The sequence below is a fragment of the Suricata suricatta genome, chromosome 17 (genome assembly GCF_006229205.1).
Source record: "Suricata suricatta isolate VVHF042 chromosome 17, meerkat_22Aug2017_6uvM2_HiC, whole genome shotgun sequence".
NCBI lineage: Eukaryota > Metazoa > Chordata > Mammalia > Carnivora > Herpestidae > Suricata > Suricata suricatta.
Window position 1 is genome coordinate 43,363,701 of NC_043716.1, and position 20,317 is coordinate 43,384,017.

The window sequence follows — 20,317 nt, forward strand, 5'->3', positions numbered from 1 at the left end:
AAGCACTTTTCCTGAATTTGCAAGGTTTTAATTGCTTTTTTGTAAATGTTTTAAAATTTATTTTTGAGAGAGAGAGAGGCGGTGGGGGGGGGGGGCTCGGCGCCTGGGTGGCTCTGTCGGTTAAGCAACCAGCTTCAGCTCAGGTCATGATCTCAGTTTGTGGGTTTGAGCCCCGCGTCAGGTTCTGTGCTGACAGCTAGCTCAGAGCCTGGAGCCTGCCTCACATTCTGTGTCTTTCTCTCTCTGCCCCTCCCCTGCTCATGCTGTCTCTCTCTGTCTCTCAAAAATAGATTAAAAAAACATTAAAAAAAATAGAGCACATGCACACACACATATGCATGAGGGGTTGGGGCTAAGAGCGAGGGGGTCAGAGGATCTGAAGCCGGCTCTGCACTAACAGCAGAGTCCCAACTTGGGGCTCAAACTCATGGAGCTCAAAACCTGAGCCAAGGTCAGATGCTTATCCGACTGAGCCACACAGGTGCCAGTTTTAATTGCTTTTTAAATCAAAGTGATCTTTATACCAAAGTGACCCATCTTGGGGCAGCCTGTCATTGGCTCTTTGAGTACATAAAGATATAAAACTTGGAAAATTACTTTGTTCATCTGCATGCAGTGGATTCAGGATCAACATACATTTATTGGATATTATGTGCTTTACACTATGTGAAGTACTTTAACCAGAGTTATACTCATGTATTAGTCTATATTAACTTGAAATATGTGTAAAATTTGAAAATGGTGGGAAAAGTTTGCTCACTAAATATCTTATTTTAGTGATCTTATCATTTTGATTAAGAAATAATTTAGTAAATATCATTTATGGTTATTATAAAGCATTTAAGTAGTAGTCTGTGCTCAAACCAAGAATGTTATTGAGAACAGAGACATCTCTTACCTATTTTGTTTCCTTGGTGCTTTCTTAATAAATATTTGTCACATGGCATGAATTTTCTGAAAAAGCCATAATATTTCATCTTATAGTTTGTAACTAAAAAAAATCAGATAAAGCTAGTTTTAAATCACTTTGAAATATCTTAGTGACCATTTATTTTTTATTTTTTATTTTTTATAAAATTTATTTTTTTAACAGTGACCGTTTAGAATAATGCTGTTCAGTAGAACTTTCTGTAATGATGGGTATATTTTTCTAAGTCTGCATTCAATATCATAATGGAAAGAACTCAGGACTGCCCCCAAGCACAGCTAATTAAATCACAAAGATTTTTTTTAAGTGCTTACTTTGTATCAAGAATTGTGATACATGCTGGCCATAGTACCTATTCTCAGGGAGCTCAGAGTCTAATACAGAAGAGAGATCCCAAACGCATCAGTGATAATACAGTTGGGGGACAGGCAGGAAGGAGAGGAGAATTCAAGCTGAACTTTGAAGGGTAAGTATGCGTTAGGAGTCCACATAGAGAAAGTAGCATTTGCCAGTAGATGAAGATGGGAGATGATATGGTGCATTCTAGCAACTGTAAGAATTCTCTATTCCTAGAACCTAAGAGTTAGAGAGTTGCTAAAAAGAATGGACATTAATCACTCATCAGTTAATAAAATGTTTTGTGTGCCATGCTAAAGAGTTTGGATTATATCTTTAAAGCCATAAGGAAGCCATTAAAGGGCTTTAAACTGATGAGTAAAAAATATTTTAGTATCAGAACACTTGGGTGGCTTAGTCAGTCGAGTATCCGACTTTGGTTCGGGTCATAATGTCATGATTTGTGAGTTTGAGGCCCATATCAGGCTCCCTGCTGTCAATGCAGAGCCTGCTTTGGATCCTCTATCCCTTTCTCTCTCTGCCCTTCCCCTGCTCACACTTTCTCTCTCAAAAATAAATAAAACATTAAAAAAAAAAAGGAGTGTAGAATCTTAACTCCATACCCCTGTCCCAGATTTATTAAATTTGAAACTTTTAGAGGAGATGAGAACTTTCTGTTAAAATTTATGTTTGATTAGATCCCATATAATCTTTTCCCTGGTCAGTTTTATTTGCTGTTGTAGCAGTTAGAATGGTTAGAATTACCAAAGACCCAGTTTAGAATGACTTAGATATGAAGAGGGTTTATAAGTTGATATAACAGAGGTTTCTGGTGGTGTGGTGATTTATAGGTAAGTGATTTCTGAGGCTCAGCAGCATCACCAAGGACTCAGTTTCTTTCCATCTTTCTGCTGTGCCATTTTCAGCATCGCGGTGGTGGTTTTCTGGCTTGTCCTTACATAGCTGCAAGAGAACTACCCTACCTTCAGCTTGTGTATCTGCACACAGCATTGTTTGGAGACCGGTAGGACAACAGGCCTTCCTGGGTCCATTTTTAAGATTGAGAAAAACTTACAAGAAAGCCTTTTCTTTCCCACCCCCATTCACTTCACGTCCCATTGGCCAAAGTAAAGCATACTTTACTTTTTTTTTAAGTTTTTAGTTGTTTTTTATTTTAGAGAGTGAATGTAAGTGCGGCAGAGGGGGGATGAGAGGGAGAGTCCTAAGCAGGCTCTCTGCTCAGTGTAGAGCCTAACTCAGGGCTCAATCCCATAACCCTGGGATCGTGACCTAAGCTGCAATCAGGACTAGGAAGCCCAGCTGACTGAGCCACCCAGGTGCCCCAAGCACATAACCTTTCGTAAACCAATTAATGGAATTGCAACTGTTATTATTAAGATTTATTTACTAGTTAAGGTTTTTCTGCTGAGGCTAGGGAGAGAACCAGCCTAAAATACCTAAGATAAAATCAGGGTTATCTACTTTGAAGATGTATCTTCTTTAAAGACTTGGTTTCTGACCTGCAAAACTGAAGACTGGGCTCCGAACCACAGGATTTTTCTGTGTAAGAGGCCTTGCCTGGGAAACAAACCAGCTGATCATCCTAGAAGATAGATTTCTATATTGTTCTTGACCAGGGTAATTCTTTTCTAGTCTAGATTAGGAGTACATGGGAGATTTGCTCTTACTAAAGTTTTTCTTCTAAATATGTATTTTTAATGATATGAATCCTTTTTGTGTCTTTTGTTAAGGAGCCAATTTTCAAACTCAAATGTTTGGAACAGATTTGTCTGCCCTTTTGATGTCACTTCCCATCCTAACCACAAAGACTTGGCTGCTTGAATTTTTTTAAAGTTTGATGGGAGAAAGACAATATTGAAGAAAAAAATTGATTATTTAAAAATAATATTTAGTTGCTCTAAAATTTACTTTATGCCTTGTTCTGCTACCTCTGATATTATTCATGTACTAGTTAGTGTAGTTGTTTCCTTACTGAGAATATTGTGTTACTTAGCAATTATTCGTTGTTCCCATCTAAAGACTGAGGCCGAATCTCATTTCTGTTAACCTTCCAGTCACTTTATATTCTGAGGCTAAAATACTATTAGGTACTATTTAGATACTTCTTTCCTTCCTTTCTGTCTGTTGCTGTCTTTTCATCCTTAATTATATTGCGAGCGCCTATTATGTATGGGTCAGATAAAATACTCAGGGATACAGTTTACTTCGAGATATAAGACACAGTCTCTCTCACACTATACTCTATGTGTAGAGTATAAGTAAACTTAACAGTATTAAAATATGTGTGAGAACTATTAGGATGAAGTTCTGCACAGGACACTGTTGGAGTATAGAAGAAGAACTCCATCTCAGACTTAAGGGAAATGGAACAATTCTGGGAGGAAGTAGAGACTATCATTGTTTTAGACAGAGGAATCAGAAATTATAACGGCTGAAGTTATGAGGGAGCTTAATACATTAGGAAATGAAATACAGGTAGTGTGGTACTTTGGCTTCCATTTCTTATATCTGCTTCTTTTTGTATGTCTGTTTCATTCTTTTCTGACCTTACACTTTGGTTTCCTCTGTTCAGTTCACATAATGGAACATGGCTACTAACAACACTTCACTTTTACATGGTAACAGTTTAGGCATCCAAAGGTGGATACTAACTCAATCATTTTGTTTTCAAATCCATAGGTAGGTTCACTCTCCCCTAACTTAGGTCTTGTATGCACCCTAGACAAATCAGTTCTACTCCTGGACTGGGGTTTGGGTAAGGTTTGTCATCGGGTCACCTTGGGTTAGGTTACTTACCTCGGTGGAAATCAACCATGGCAAAAGGAGGGAGTAAATTAACAGATGGAATGAAGAGTGGTAAAGAGCAGTTCCCAGAAAGGGGTGTGGTATGGTGGTGGACAGGACAAAACAACACGTGTCAATGCTGGGAGCAGTGGCAGCAGCATCCAAGTCAGAAATAAGGAGGGCCTGAAATTAAAAGGTGGCAGTGGAGAAGGAGAGATACCAAGAAAGAATCAACTGGACTTGATTGGCTGAGTTTGGGCTAAATGAAGGAGGTGCCATAATTTTATTTATTCATTTATGTATTCACTTAACGAAAATTACTTGCTGAGTGCTTGCTCTATGCTAGCTACAGTTAGGGGTATTGGAGATACAGCAGTGCCATAGTTCAGGTTATTGTCCTGGTTATGTTGTAACTTATCCAAAGATGACACTCATGTTTCAGGCTTAGATGGTTGGGTGAATGGTGGGTTCCATTCACTTGAATTTTAAGAGGGAATGCAGTGAATTCGTTTTTGGATATAATAAGTTTGCAGTGATAATGGTATACTCAGGAGAAGTTAGATACATGGGTTAGGAGCTTAGGAGAGGGCAGAATAAGAGGTCTAGAATTGGGAGTCATGACCACATGGTGCTGGCTGAAGTTTTAAAAACTTGTAAGGTAGTTTGTATGCATGTGTGTACAGTTCAGTGAATTTCAACATGCGTATAGATATATGTAGCTTCCACCACAATTAATATACAGAGTGGTACAAGTTACATTAAGGTGCCCCTTCTAGCTACACCATTACCCTACCTCTAATCCTGAAAAGCAATGAGCTATTTTTCTCTTTCTCTGTAGTTTTGTTTGTTTAAGAATGTGATGTAAATGGGAAATAGAATTATAGAGCCTTTAAAGACTGGCTCCTTTCATTCAGCATAATGCCTTCAGATTCATTCAAGTTGTTGTGTCCAGCAATAGTTTATTGCTTTTTATTGCTGAATGGTATGCCATTGTATAGATGTATCATTGTTTCTTTATTCATTCACTCACTGAAGAGCATTTGGGTTGTTTCCATTGGGGGAAATTATGAATAAAGCAACTTAGAAACATTCATGTGTAGGTTTTTGTGTGAATGTAAGCTTTCATTTCTCCAGGGCCAGTGTCTAGGAGAGAGATTGTTGGATTCTATGGGAGGTATCTATTTAATTTTATGAGAAACTGTTAAACTGTTTTCCAGATTGGCTGTACCATTGTTCATTCCCCCCAGCAGTGTGTGAGAATTCCAATTATTGCACATCCTTGCTAGCACTTGATACTTTCAAGATAGGTATCTTTTAATTTTAGCCATTCTGTCAAATGATCAGTGGTATCTCATTGTGGTTTTAACCTGCGTTTCTCTAGTGGCTGATGATGCTGAACACATTTTCGTTTGCTGATTTGCCTTTAATATATCATATATATATATATTAAGTGTCTGTTTAGATTTTTTTGGCCCGTTTTTTAATTCAGTTGTTTGTTTTATTGCTATTGAGTTTGGAGAGTTGGTTGTCTATTCCATATATACATCCTTTGTTGGATGTGTGAATTGCTCTTTTCGTTCTTATAACGATGGTTTTTTTTCAGAACAAAGGTTTTAAATTTTGACGAAGTCCAATTTATCTTTTCTGTTGTTGCTGTTGTTTTTTAAATGGATCATGCCTTTGGTATCATATCTTAAAACTAACCCAGGTGCCTAACCCAGGTCATAAAGATTTCTTTTCTTTGTTTTTTTCCCTGTAAATTTTATAGGTTAGATTTATGGTCTATTTTGAGCTATTTTTCATATAACATGTAAGATTAAGGTTGATGTGTATGTTTCTTACATCTGGATATGCAGTTGTTCCTGTTGTTGAGAAGAACATCCTCTCTCCTTTGAATTGCCTTTGCATCATTGTCAAAATTTGGTTGGGCCATATTTGTTTGGGTTTATTTCTGCACCATCTATTCTTTTCCACTGATATGTTTATATCTGTGTATAATAGCATACTGCCTTGATTACTGTAGCTTTATAGAAAGTCTTAAAAACAGAGTAGTGTACTTCCTGTAACTTGATTTTTCTTTTTCAGACATGTTTTAGATAGTTTAGATCCTTTGCCTTTCCATATACATTTTAGAATCTTTATATTAAAAAAATCCTTCTGGGATATTGGTTAGAATTGCATTAAACTTACAGATTATTTGAATAGAATTGAAATCTTTACTATGTGGGGTCTTCCAGTCCATGAATGTGATATGTTTTTCCATTTTTTTAGATCTTACCTTAGATCTTTAATTAGCATTTTCTAGCATACAGATCCTATATATGTTTTGTCAGATTTATACCTAAATCTTTTCTTTCTTTCTCTTCTTTCTTTCTTTCTTTCTTTCTTTCTTTCTTTCTTTCTTTCTCTCTTTTCTTTCTTTCTTCCTTCTTTTCTTTCTTTCTTTCTTTCTTTCTTTCTTTCTTTCTTTCTTTCTTTCTTTCTTTCTTTCACTGTTGTTAATGGTATGCCCTCAGAATCTTGTTTTCTAATTGTACTTTGCCAATATGTGTGTGTGTGTGTGTGTGTGTGTGTGTGTGTTATATTTATGATTGATTTTTGTTTTTTTAACATTGTACTGTGACCTTGCTAAACTCACTTCTTAGTTGTAAGAGATGTTTGGGGGGGTTGTTTGATTTTAGTAGATTCCTTTCAACTTTTAAGTGGACAATATTGTCTTCTAAGGGTAAAGATAGTTTTAGTTCTTCCTTGGCAGCCTGTGTGCACTCACTAGTACTTCTAGTGTGATGGTAGCCGAGAGGGGTGAGAGTGTGTGCTCTTGCCTTGTTCCTGATCTTCAGGGGGAAACCTTTAGTCTTTACCACTACGGATGATGTTGGCTATAGGTTTTTTATAGATTTTTTTTATCAAGTTGAGGAAATTCCCTCTATTCCTAATTTTCTTATTTTTTTCATAAATGGATGTTGGATTTTATTAAATACTTTTCTGCATTAAGTGATATGATCATGCAGTTTTTCTTCTTTAAATCATTAATATGATGGATTACATTGAGTGATTTCCAAATAGTAAACTAGCTGAGCATGCCTAGTATAAATTCCTCTTGGTTACTGAGTGTGTGTGTTTATACATTATTGGATTTGACCCACTAAGTTTTTGTTGAGGAGTTTTGTTTCTGTGTTCAAGAGGGATATTGGCCTATAGTTTTCTTATTTTGTAATGTTTTTATCTGCTTTTATATCAGAGTAATTTTGTCTTCATAAATTGAGCTGGGAGTATTTCCTTTTCTTTTCTGGAGGAGATAGTATAGAATTGGTGTTACTTGCTTAAATGTTTGATTGGTGTTACTTGCTTAAATGTTTGATTCACCTAGGAAACCATTTGGGCCTGGAGATAAGATTATTTAACCACAAAATTTATTTAATAGTTAAAGGAATATTCTGGTTACTATTTGATTTTGGTTGAGTTTAGTAGTTATTAATTACTTACTAAAAGATGTGTTTTGGGGGTGCCTGGGTGGCTTAGCTGGTTAAACATCTGACTCTTGGTTTTGGCTCAGATCATGATCTCACAGTTCATGAGTTTGAGTCCTGCATTGGGCTCGGTGTGGAGCCTGCTTGGGATTCTTTCTGTCCCTCACTCTCTACACCCTTCCCACTTGTGCTCTCTCTCTCTCTCTCTCAAAATTCATAAATTAACTTTTAAAAAGATGTATTTTGAAGACCAGGTTTTGCTGTTGACTGGCTATGTGACCTTGGGAAAGGTACCTCGGTGTTAACCTCTTTGGTTCTTAATTTGCTCATATGAAAAATAAAAAAGATTTACTTGATTTTCTCAAGATTTCTCCCAGTTTTTAAATTCTAGAATTTGGGGAGGATAAAAGTGTATGTGTTTGAAGTTTATGTGAAAGGATTGTGAGCCTCCGTTTCTTTTTCATCTGTTAGTGTTTGAACATTGGTTTACCTTGATTCACTTAGCCTTTTAACAGAGAAGTTCTGTCTTTTCTTATCAGTAAATTATGTACTGATGAAAAGGTATGGTTAGAGGCAGGCCTTTTTTGTGCATTTATACATTATATACTTATGGTATATGAAAAATTATTTTCATAATTATGTAAGAAGATGTAAGGTACATCATATGATAGTTTTTAATGTTATATGTTTTTGAAAAATTAATTACCAGTTTAGAATTTATACAGTGTTAGAAATATATTTCTCTTTTGGTGATTATCCTTCTGAATCTTCATAATTTGGTGATTACCTTTTTGATTTAAAAAGTCACTCATTTTTGGCTACTTAATGGAGACAATGTCTATGTAAATATTTTATGTAAAATTCATTTTTAAAAGGTGCACACTTGTGCACCCTTTCCACTTACTGGGTTAAAGCCAAGTGAAAACAGCACACAGCTCTGCTGCTGTAGGAAGCAGTTAGGGGCAGCTGCAGCTGGAGGGTTTTACGTAGGCACCTGTGGGTCTGAGTGCGTTCAGTACCCAGACTGCAGCAGGAGGCTGCACCGCCTCTGCTGACTCCCGTGCACTCCTTCACTGCTGTCTGTGCTCTCTCCGCCGGCCAGAAGACAGACAAAATGGTGCAGCACGTAGAGGGCAGGGGAAAAAAATAACCGTCAATATGATTCAGAGGTGGGTTTGCTGCATTGCATAGCGGAGAAAATTGTTTAGCAAGATTAAAAGCTTGGATATAGTTCAGTATGTCAGAAATCCTTAGCTGTTTTAATGTTTGATTGTGACCATTTAAGAATGAAAATGTATAGTTCTGAAATCTGCATGCTCCCTGTATATAGAGGTTTCAGGTATACTGCATGTGTAACATTAATAAATGTATGCATGGTAGATTATAAACAGATTTATATTTGTACTAAATATGTATAATGTGTGTATATATCTGTACATACATACATACATATACATGAAGGTTTTTTTCCTTTTAATACTAGATTGTTAAAAAGTGAGCACTTACAGGTTTTATGTTTTCTGTTGCATATTTGTCGCAACTCCTACCAATGTCTTTTTCCTTATATTGTTCATTTATAATAGTAGAGAGCATTAGTAGAGCATTCTCTGGTGAGATGGAAAATAAGTAGAATGAACACTGGAGTTGGCACTTCATATTTTATTGATGACTGTAATGCAGTGTGAGTTCGCATTGCACATAGTCATGATTTAAATGATTACCTCTTTTATGAAAGCAAAATGTTTGTAAGAACGGCCATGTTGTAGACACTGAGTATAAAATGAGGAGAGGAAGTAGGACAAGTAAAATTTCTCTGTCCTTGGCTTCTTGAGCAATGTTCAGCATGGACTCAAGGCACTGTCATTTTAGAAGTCCGGTGTACAAACAATTGAATATCAAGCATAGAAAAAAACATGGAGGTTTAGTTTCTCACCCCCTCCCGGAAGCACTTTACTTATGTACTCATATATTTTGGGTTTCAGTGTCTGCGTGTTACCCGGGGAGCTGTCCAGTTGAGACAAGATATATTTACTTAAGCCACACCCAACAGATTGAGCTTTTTTATGCATTCGGGCACTATTTTAATCCTGTGCTGATTTGTAACCATCATATGTGGGATGCCTTTGAGTTGTAAAAAGGAAGAGAATACTAGATTCACAGGTTTCAGCTTAATGTGTTCTTGAATATCTGAGTTGTTTTATTAATAGCACAGAAGAACAGTATTTAAGTTATGCAGCATTATCTGAGGCAGAGAGAGAGAGGAAATATTTGTATGGTGTCAGTAAAAGTGTACTGCAAGTATTCTGATCATATAGGAACAGTGCTGCTGGAATACTATTTTTTGGTTAGTGTTGTAGGTGTTAAATTGGGGGTTGGCATTTAGAATTCAGATTCTCTTCTCTGAGAAAATATTTGTCCATGTGCCTTAAATATTTTGCCTAATTTTTCTGTGCTTTAAACAAATTGCAAAAATATTAAGCCTGAGTTTGAAATCTATTTATAATATTTTATTCTATACTTGTGACATGTTGCATGTGATAAGAATTGACAACTGTATGGCTGTTTGCCACTGTGTTGGATTACCTCAGCCACTTTACTATAAACGGAAATAAGGAGGATCAGCACTCATTTGAGTAGTCTGCATAGTGCTCATATGCTGTATTTTCACAAACTCTTTCTTTTAGACAAAGCAAATTCAGTCTATTTTCTTCCCCAAAAGAAAAATAACCCTCTCATCTATACTACATTCCTTTGATTTTATTGAATAACACAGAAGAATTATGTGGGATTTTTATCTGTCAAATTTAGTGACAATAGATAGCTAACTATAGACTGAAATATACTATATTATTAGAATGTTTCATGTATCTAAAATGTTATATAACCCTGATGGAATGTTGCAGATGAAACAAAGAAATCTGATTGGTTCCTCACAAGACACAGCAGCCTTGAAATCTCTTCTAACCAGAGGCTTCTACAGCAGACTGGATGGCTAGTTAGTATCACAGTAAAAACAAAAAATACAGTGGAGACAGGGAGGGGTTTGGAAGAGAAAATGAAGTTGTTAAAGCACTTCGTAATTTCTATCATTGGAGCATTTTATTTCCTTGCAGGGTTTTCCCCCTCCTCTCCACCCCTCCCCCTTTTTTGCTTATTGTTACTTCAAGGGTGTTATATTCTATTAAGTTAACAAACTTTCTAAATAGTATTTAATCAACTAAAGAGCCTCTCTAGAAAGAGTTTTACTTTAAGCGATAGGGTGGGTTAATGAAGAATATGATTTCAGAATATTTATTAAATATAGATGAGTGGGACTTGTTGGAGGAAGGAGGGAGGATGTGATGGTAGAGTTCTGAAGAACAGGCCACTAATAGGAACTCTTTGGCCCTACCCTTCACCATCCTATTAAAATTGTATTAGATGATTTGTCATCTAAGACTTCAGTGATGCTTGGTGAGGACACGTTGTTATTGACATTCAAACACCAGCCTATTACTGCAAGTCAAAACAGGTGGAGAGTTGTTTGCTGTCTGCTGGCTATTAGAAACACCCTTGAGATGTGAGAACAATATATGTTAGCTTTTATGTATTTATTATTCTTGGCTAGGTGATCTTCTGGAATATAGTTTTAAATTATAGCACTAAATATCCAACTCTTTTATCCTTTTACAGAAAATATTTAAAATACATGTGCAGTTTATTTTATTAGAGTTTGAAATTTTTATATATAAACAGTAATAGCTCAACCTCATTTATAGGATCTGAGGGAGGGAAAAACTGTGAGCAGGAAATGAGCATTTAAATTAAGAAAATTAATTAAATTGAAAGGAAGTAGAGAAATATCATAAAGCATCTTTAAAGAGTACTATCTGATATATAAATTATTCCGATAAAAACCACTCTAGCTTTTAGGTTCCATTTCTGGGCTTACTTTCTAAATTACCCGATATGCTAATAGAGTCAGGCTGAAGGCAGCTGGCTGCTAGTGTTACAAGCTGAAAACAAAATGGCTGGCAAGGATTAGTGCTGTAAATTTGCACTAGAGAGCTGGGTGCAATTAAGATATCTTTTGTCGGAGGAGACTGTTACAAAGTAAGTTGATGAGGGAATGACTGTTGTAGTAGATGTTTTGGACAATCAAGAAACATCTTTTTATTAAAGAAAATGTAAAAATACTTTATTGCAGCATAAAAACAAAAGATTTCACGCTATAAATAGAGAGTAATTCGTTTTCAGCAAAGCGATAAAAAAACCTCTTGTTAATATTCATATAAGCATCATTGTCTTTGTAATTCTAAGACCTAGGTAGTTTCTGAATATATTATTTATGAATCTTTCAGATTAACGGTATGGTTATGGGTAAAATAAATAAAAAATGAATACATTCTTAGAGTGGGGGGGAAATTCAGAGCTAAGTTTCTGGGAGTTTTATTTAATAATGAATCTTTTAGATTAGAATCTTTTAGAAGGATAAAAGAAATAGTATAACAGGAAAATTTAGACCTAATGGAAATAGAGTTGACAAAGTAACTCCATCTATAGATTTGTATATTAATGTGGATTTTTCTCTGTATAATTATAAGCCTTTTCTGTTGGTTTTAAGCAATTGTTGAAAGATTAAATGACATCAAAATTGTTGATAGGCTCCGATAGATTGAGAAATAGCTTCAGGACATTTTAGTTACTTAGGGTGAGGACAGCATGTTAGCTCACATGTCTGTCTCTTGCAGTGTGATGGCTATGTACTGTGAGGAGGGCACACAGTATAAATTTGTCATCTCCACTTCTCCAGCACCTAGTGCGATGCCCTAGCACTTCGTGGGTGCCCCTTAACTGGTGAAGAATAATGATAGCAAACACTTTGTATATGCATAGAAAGACACACACTCACACATAAATACATATATAATGATACTCATTTACTTTTCAGAACCTGTGGGATAAATTATATTACAATTAACCCTTGAACAATTGAGGGTTTGGAATGGTGATTCCTGCACAGTTGAAAATCTACAAATAACTTTTGACTCTCCAGAAACTTAAATACCCTTACTAATAGCCTACTGTTGACTGGAGGCCTTATAGACAACATAATTGATTAACACATAGTTTGCATGTTGTATGTATTATGTATTATATTCTTACAATGAAGTAAGCTAGAGAAAAGAAAATCCTAAGTAAAGCATAAGGAAGAGAATATACATTTATAAAAATCGTGTATAAGGGCCCATACAGTTTGACTCCATGTTGTCAAGGATCAACTGTACTTTATTTTACTCACTTAGCAGATGAAGAAACAGAGGCAGAGAAAAAGAAGTTAAATGACTTGGCCAAAGTCATACAGTCAATATGGGATTTGTTCTTGTATGGTCCCAAAGTCTTTTATCGTCTCTTCCTTAGAGGTGTTAGTATTCAATAGTATCCTTAACCCTCAGGAGGACATGCTGTGTATATACTTTGGCAGAAACTGCAGAGCAGAGAAAACCTTTCTGCTAAATCTCTTTCGGCTTTAATTGATATTTTGTTTCCTAAAATCCTTTTCTATCACTTAGCTATAGCTGATGGCCCATTATCATCATCAGCTAACGTAGATGTCATTTCTGAAAGCTATTTAAAAGCCCATAGCAAGTGTATTCAGGAAGCAGTTGGAAAATATGCGAAGCTCTCTATCTCCCAAAATGGCTGCCAACATGTAACCTGCCGTCAAGTCCAGTTGATTACAACTTCTGAATGCTTCTCAACTTTGTCTTCTCTTGTCCTCTTCCATTCTCACTTCCTAATTTTAGGATTTTTTTTCTCACTTAAATTATTACGTTTCCAATCTCAGTACCCTTAGTCCATTCTTTATTTTGCTACAATAATGAATTTTCATAAATGTAAATCCCCATGACTTTCAAAATAAAATATGGCATGTCTTTTCACTAGTTCTCATTGCTATAACCATATCCTAACACAGATGCACACAGACATAAATAATACAGACTCATACATACAGATGAGAATTTGGTAAAAAAAGAAAGTTGATATTTGATTCTGCTTTATCAGAGATGAAAAACCCTAATACAAATGTATCCATGAACAATATTTAGTTTAGTTTATATGTATTCTAAAATTTACTAAGTGGTAACATTCTCTCTGTAGAGTTCTGCATCTGGCTTATTTTGCTCTTGTTGGCATATAGGATTTGGTTTATTTCTTGTATGTGTTGTATAGTGTATAATTTTATGAACACATTTCCCCCTCCTAATAGAAATCTGAGTTTATTTCAGTGTTTATTTTGTTCTGTGTTATTACAAATAATGCTGCAGTGAATATCCTTACACACATATTCAGAGTTTTTCTAGGAGCTATACCTAGAAGTTGAATTGCCAGGGTGTAGATTATTTGCATTTCACTTTTACTAGATAATTGCTGTGTCACTACTAATTTATAGTCTTCTCAAAAGTGTTTGAGAGTTCCCGTTTGCCATATCCTTGCCAACATTCATATGATCAGAGTTCTTCATTTTCCCCAATCTGGTACATGAAAGGTAATACCCTACTGATTTAATTTCTGTTTCCTTAATTTCTAGTGAAGCCAAATATCCTTTAATGTGTTTTGGCCTTTCAGATGACCTCTTTTGTTAATAGCTCTCTTATATTCTTTATGCATTTCTTGTCTTGAGTTATTAATCTTTTTCTTATTGATTTATGGATATTCTTTGTATATTCTAGACAGGATACAGCAAACTCTATAGCCCATGGGTCAAATCTAGTCTATCACTTGTTCTTATGCAACCTGTGAGCTAAGGATTTTTTTACAATTATTTTATTATTCAACAAGAAAAACATAAAAAGTTACAACTTGTGAAAATCATATGAAATTCAAATTTCAGTGTCCATAAGTAAAAGTTTATGGGAATACAGCCACACTTGTTTATTTACATATTGTCTGTGGCTGCTTTTGTGCTACAATGTGAGTAGTTGCAACAGAGAACATATGGTCCGCAAAGCCTAAAATATTTATTCTCTTTACAGAAGTTCATAGCCCCCTGTTGTATGTTGATCCTTAGTCTGTGATACTTCATGCAGATATCTTTTCTCAGTCTCTTTTCTGTCTGAAAACTTTGCTTTTGGTTAGACCAAAACTTTGGTTAGACTAAGACTAAAACTCTAAATCTCTGTTGAATGTAAGTTTAAAATTTTAATTTATTCATATTTATCATTCTTTATTCCCTCTATGTTGTTTCAGAAAATTGTTTTTAAAATGGTTGAAGTTTGGTGGTTTTTTCAGATTTTTATTGCATTTTGATTTTTTCCCTTTTCCCCTTAATTGTTTGGTAATGAGATTATGGAACGACAAGGGGATCTAGTTATTTTTTCTCCTATGAAAAAAGTTCATTTGTGTACCTTATTTTTTGTTGAATAGCCTTTCCTTCTCCAGTGCTTTATAATGCTATTTTCTCATATATGAGGTTTCTTTATTTATATGTGAGTCTTTATTCAGTTTCTTTATCTAGTTACTTCCTTATATTTTGATTAAACATTTCTCTATTCTTTATTTCTAATGTTTATTTTTGAGAGAGAGAGAGCGTGTGAGCACAAGTGGGGCAGGGACAGAGAGAGAGAAAGAGAGAGAGAGACATAGAATCTGAAGTTCTGAGCTGACTCAGAGCCCGATGTGGGGCTTGAACCCATGAACCATGAGATCATGAAGATCATGACTTGAGCTGGGAGTTGTACGCTTAACCATCTGAGCCACCAAATATTTCTATATTCTACTAGATCCTAATGATTCCTTTTATTCAACCACATAATCATTGTTATATTTACATTTTCTGGTTCCTTAAGAAAAATACAGTATAGTAATACTCTAGTAAAGGCCTTACTAGTGACAAGTTTAGAGAAGGAAATAATGTTTTTGAATTTTGTATGTTACATATATCAAGGTTTTTCCTTTAAAAAACATTTTTCCATAAAATATTTTTATCTTGAATTTTTATTTTCATTGTTCTCATTTATAATAAAAAATATAGGTATATATGATAAAGTATAATTTAATTGTGAAAAAAATTGAGGCATAGTTAGAAAATATTTTTTATTGGCTTTTTATTACTTTCATTTTTCAATGAGGGTCAATATATTACACACACTTAACAGAATAGAAAGATGTCTTTTTTCTTGGGGGTGAATTGTGGGAAGGAAAGGTTTGATTTTCAGTCTGGTAGTTATCATTCTATCTTTTTAGGGAGTAAGAGGAATAAATATGAAAGTTTATTTTATTATGAACATATGACAAAATAAAAGTTTTCTATGAAGTTAGGAATTTGAGGTGAAAACCACTTTATCCTGACTTCCCAGGTATATAATAGTTTCTCAGGTTTCTACTCTAGACATCCTGAGGGTAGAGATCAGAAACTGGAAGAAAGCCAATATTAGGAAAACAAAGGGAGATCTAATTAGAAGTAAAGCTGGAAAAGTAGATCCTTATAGACTATGTTAAGAATTTATATCTATTCTAATGGGAATCACTTTAACATTTTAAACATTAAATGGGAAAACTATTACATTTGCATTTCTAAGTGATTACTCAGCTGTTTTGTGGATAAACATTTAGAAGAGAATGGCCATAGGTGTTGAAGACAGGTTGGGCAAGGGACATTTAAGAAGGAAAATCAGCAACATTTGGTGATGAATTCTTTGAGATGAGGACTCTGATAGAGTAAGTTTGAAGGAGTTAGGGGAAGGTATGAGTTCCATGTTTGGATATTTTGAATCTGAGGTATATATGAGACATTCAAGTAGAGATTTCAGAAAGGCAATTCTTAATTAGTATATGAACCTTTCCAGTTTCCACACAAAAAATGAGTAAGGAGCTCCCGAGTAGAATAAAGGATTTAAAAGTAAAACATAAACATTTGTGTGGAGAATTGAGAATCATTACAGAGCTCCTGTTGGAGAATTACTTGTTTGGTTTTTAAAAAAACCAAGGGATTAAATAATTTCATTTCTAACTGTTCATGTTTCCCTCCTTCCAATCCAAGGTCTAGAATTGATGAGGCACTAAACAGAGGTTATGATTAAATCAGATTGTAAGTTAAATTCTTCTTTAGAGTGACTTATTATTTCTTCTTCCCACTACCTCATCTTCTGTTCTCAATCTCGGTTAATGTAATTACAATCATTCCTTCCCAATCAAGAATTCTAAGGTGCCCAGAATTCCCTTCTTTCACTTATTTCATTCATGCAAATTAATTAAATTAACAGCTATCTTTGGAGCACCTACTGCATATCAGTGGTTGCTCTAGGCATGGGGGAAAGAACAATGGATACAAAATTGTTTGCCCTCATGGAACTTATATTCAAGTACAGAAGATGGCCAAAATTAAAGTAAATAAGTAAAATGTAGAATATGTTAGTGGTAAATACTAAGGAGAAACAAGAAGCAGGGAAGGGAGACATACTTTTTACTTGTCTATGAACTTATGTGAAGAAGTATGCCTATGTAAATCTGGTGTCTGTAAGGGGTATGATTTTAGAGAGGGTGCTAAAGAAAGACATCACTGAGGGACACTTAGATACCTATCTACAGGAAATGAAAGAACAAGCCATACTGATGCCTGAGAGAGAAATATTCTAAGCAGATGCCTGGGGATCTTTGAGATTTTTAAAGCACAACAGGGACCAGTATTCTTCAGTGAGGTCAGAGGTGCAAGAGTAGTAGGAGATGAAGTTGGTGAGGTAATGGGGGCCAGATCATGTAGTGCCTTCATCTAAGTACTTTGACCTTTACTCTTACTAAGATGGGGAATCTGATCAGAGGAGTGTCATAATGTGATTTGTGTTTTAACAGAACCATATGATTGTTGTGTTGAGAATAAATTGAAGCCAGGCCAGGGCAGAAGCAGAGAAAGCAGGTTATAGACAAAGGTGGCTCAGACCAGGATGGAAGGAGCTAAGGGTGAGGAGTCGTTTGGATACATTACAAAGGTGCAGCTGACAGGGTTTAGTGTTGGAATCATGTGCAGTGAGAGAGAAAAAGGGGGGTGAGAGATAACTCCAGGGTTTTTGACTCGAGCAACTTTACAGAGGATGAGGAAGGTTGTGAGAGGAGGAATGCTAGGACATGTTAAATTTATAAGTGCCTGCTTGATACTCAAAGAAGAGGTGCAGGGTTGGTAATTCTGAAAGCACTGAGCTCATTCATGAACAAGGTTCAGGCTAGACATACAAATTTGGGAACTGTCAGCAGATAGATGAAGCATAAGGCACTGAGTCTGTCTGAGATAAACAAAGGAGTGTACGTAGCCAAGAGTGCGGGTTAGAGAGGTGAGCCCTGGGGTACTGTGCCGTTCAGAGATTGGGAAGATGAGGAAAAACAAACCAGGGAGATGGAGAGGGAGCAACAGAAGTAGGAGAGGGTTGTGTCCTGGAAGCTAAATGAAGAGAAAACTTAAGGAAAAGAGAATGATCAACTGCATCAAATGTTGTTATTATTAAAGAAAGAAAGGGAAGGGAGGGGAGGGAACTGAGAACTGGCCATTGGATTTAGCAATGGGCTTTATAGATCTTGGTAAATGTGACTTTTCTGGAACGGAGGGGGCAAAAGCCTGATAGGAGTGGATTTGAGGAAGAAAGGGGCAAGAAAACTGATGTAGCGTTTAGAAACATCTCTTTCACAAGGGTGCAAAGTTTTTGTGATTCTCACTCCCAAATATTCCACGAACCTACCGTTTCTTCTGTGTTCAGTCTTAGTGCATTTATTCGGTCTTTTCTTTCCTCTGGGCGTAGTGCAGTGACCTCTTTGCCTTTAGCCTGTGACCCCATAGTGCCAGCTTAATAATATGCTTGCCAATTTTGTCATTTTAAAGCGCTGGTCAAATCATGCTCCTCCCCTGCTCAGTGTCCTTCATTTTCTTCCCCACACTGAGAGGGTGAAGTCTACTCATGAATAATGGTTATGCCTTTTGTGATTATGCCTCTGCCAACTTTACTGTTTTCATATCCTGCCTCTTCCCTGTGCTTTCTGCACTCTAGTTCAATCAAACTCCTCTGATTTTTCTAAGTAGACCATGTTCTTTTATTCTTGCTGTTTTTATAAATAAAATCTAGTACTATTCCTGAACATCCCTTCTCATACTTCAGGAGCTGTGGCTTTCCTGAAACCATGTTAATGTGAAAAAGCAGAGGCTATTCTAGTTTTTAGAATCTTACTAAGATGCTTTTCACCTAGGTGACATCATCATCTCGGTGGTGTAACTTCTCAAGCCCAGTCCAAAGGAGTAAATTGAGTCTAGTTAACTATAGGTTAAAATGTTCTTTACATTACACAATATTATCCCAGTTCAGTCCACAACCCCCCAACTCACCAAAATCAGTCATAAACAGGGAGTGAACCTACGAAGGTAAACTTCATCCTCAATTTAGAGATCGCACCTTCTGTGTGGTTAGTATTTCTTACCGGTGGGGTCTGTTAGCACTGGAGACTGGCACGTGGACCCGGGGCACCACTGTCTCATAGCTCCACTCAGTCTCTACCAACACTTCCCAACTTTGACTGCGTGTTCAGTCGTCCAGGCAGTCTTAAAGACCCTGTCGTGCTTGGGTCTGGCTCTAAGTATTCTGATTTCATTGATCTGGGGGGTGGGGTAGCTTGAACCTAAGGATTTTTTAAAAATCCCTGGATTTCTAGATTAGTCTGATATGTGGCCAAGATTGAGACTCAGATGTATCCTCCTCAGCATCCTGTTACAACAGAAAAGAACACCAAAAGTAAAGTAAGCGTGTGTATGTGTATATACACCTGTTGACATTCAGTTAAAATTTCTTTAAAAAAAATTTTGTTTATTTTTTCTTGAGAAAGGGAGAGCGAGGGAGGGGCAGAGAGAGAGAGAGGGAGACACAGAATCTGATGCAGGCTCCAGACTCTGAGCTGTTAGCACAGAGCCTGACACAGGGCTTAAACCCACAAACTGTGAGATCATGACCTGAGCCAAAGTCAGATGCTTTACCAACTGAGCCACCCAGGCGCCCCAACATTCAGTTATAATTTTAACTGTTGTTAAATTGCTGTGTTGGACTCTTTTATTCAAAGCTCCAACCTCACAAAATGTTTAAAAAGTATAAATTTAAAAAAATAAACTGAAAATTCCTTCTAGTCTATCATTCTATGAATCTAATACATGCTTATCTGTTCAGATATCTATGTTTACTAAAAATTCCACACAGAAAAAAACTGGTAAACTCCAGAATTTGAGAGAGCCTTACTGAGTGTCCAATTTCAGGTGAAGAGGTTTGAAATCAGAGATTATTTCAAAATCACCTTGGAATTTTTTTCATCCTTTTTTGGTCTCCTACCAACTGTAACATGTAATGATATGTTTGTGTATAGACAGAATGTTGGAGAAGAGAAGAGGCTTTAGAATTCGGCCTAGTTTCAGATCCTGGATCCTGTACTTAATTAACTCCAACTATGGCCATATTTACTGAAAATCTCAACTCCTGTTTCCTGATCTACCAATAAGGAAAATGTTAATGATATCATAAGGTTTTATTGAGGATTGAATGACATAAGTCTGTAAAACATTTAACACAGTGCCTGGCACATAATAAGAATCAAGTAGGTAGTGTCTGTTTTCACTAATGTTGGCACCGCTGAAAACACTAGGGCCTGAGTTTTCTTTTTCAGTGATTTAGCGTATGTGAGTTAATTTGAATGTATCGATAGTGTGCATTCTTGAAATTATATGATGAGGGTAACAATTTGCCTTTGTGGTCTTCCTCCCTCAAACCTATAACCC

The 20,317-nt window shown here is 36.0% G+C and overlaps 1 protein-coding gene across 1 annotated transcript in view; it reads left to right on the plus strand.

Moving 5' to 3' along the window:
• Positions 1–20,317, plus strand: part of TANC2 (tetratricopeptide repeat, ankyrin repeat and coiled-coil containing 2) — a 365,001-nt gene that overhangs the window by 83,464 nt on the left and 261,220 nt on the right. The window lies entirely within an intron of this gene.